At 42.4% G+C, this 1,093-nt stretch overlaps 1 pseudogene; it reads right to left on the minus strand.

The window, feature by feature from the left end:
* Positions 1 to 229: 229 nt before the first annotated feature.
* On the minus strand, positions 230 to 725 carry LOC138158414 (large ribosomal subunit protein uL24-like; annotated as a pseudogene).
* Positions 726 to 1,093: the final 368 nt, after the last annotated feature.

Below are 1,093 nucleotides of genomic sequence, written 5' to 3' on the forward strand. Positions count from 1 at the left end.
TGAGCCTTCACTTCAGCAACTTGTCAAAGTTATTTCTGTGTATTCTGATTTATATATCTTCCTGGTCATCTGATGATTGTGTCTATATGTGAATATGTTAAGGCAGAATTAAGGAAAATGACTAAAGGTGTCAGTCTTCCCCCTGACACAAAGGACCCATGTATACTTTGGGAATTTCTCACTTGTCTATTTCATCTCACCTGTTACTGTGAAAAGAGGTGGCTCCGTCTTTTTTTTTTATGCTTAATTTTCATTTTTAATTACAACTGTACAACAGACCATTTTATTCTTGCGTCTTTTCAATGGTTTCTTCCTTATATTTGCTCTTCTCCTTTCCAACTTGTCGGGATTTGGCTTTACGCTCCAGAATCTTTTTGCGATCTTTGTCCAGTTTTAGTCTGGTGATAACTACCTTACTAGGGTGAATTCCCACATGGACAGTTGTGCCATTAGCTTTTCCACGTTGTACACGCTCAATGTAAATGACGTATTTCTTTCTGTAAACCTGACCTACCTTGCCAACTTGCTGACCTTTGTAGTGTCCATGAACCACCTGGACCTCTTCATCCTTCCGGATTGGCATCGAGCACACATTGTATTTCTGCTCTCAGCTCCTTGGAGAGCGGGGACGACATGATCTTGCGCAGGATGTGCGAGGGCGCATTGAAGTGACTCTTTCGGTTCTTGCTTCGGTCCGAGGTCACGAATGGATTAAACTTCATTTTGGCAAGCGGGACCTCCTGAAAAGAGACATGTGCGCGCCCGGTACCGGAAACCTAGCCCGGTGGCTCCATTTTTTTAGCACACTTTCAAGGGTAGCTACCAGGTCCCTCATAAGCAATTAACCTCAGATGCTTCAGAAAATAGTGTTTGTTTACTAATTAAGAGATTAGAAAGAAATTATACTGTAGTCCATAAAATGTTGAGAGCCCCATGGCACGCCACTGTCCCACAGTGATGTATACATTCTCAGTAATTTATTGAAGCCTTGTGTGGCACCTAGGAGCAGGAGAAACCAGCATTCACCCCTTCAAGTTAGTACTACCCTTAGTCTGCATCATGTCACATATTCCTTGTTAGGTTAGAGAAGAAA

This window comes from Petaurus breviceps, unplaced genomic scaffold, assembly GCF_028583685.1.
Source record: "Petaurus breviceps papuanus isolate PSGF00001 unplaced genomic scaffold, PetGlider_PUasm1.0 174, whole genome shotgun sequence".
Classification (NCBI taxonomy): Eukaryota; Metazoa; Chordata; class Mammalia; order Diprotodontia; family Petauridae; genus Petaurus; species Petaurus breviceps.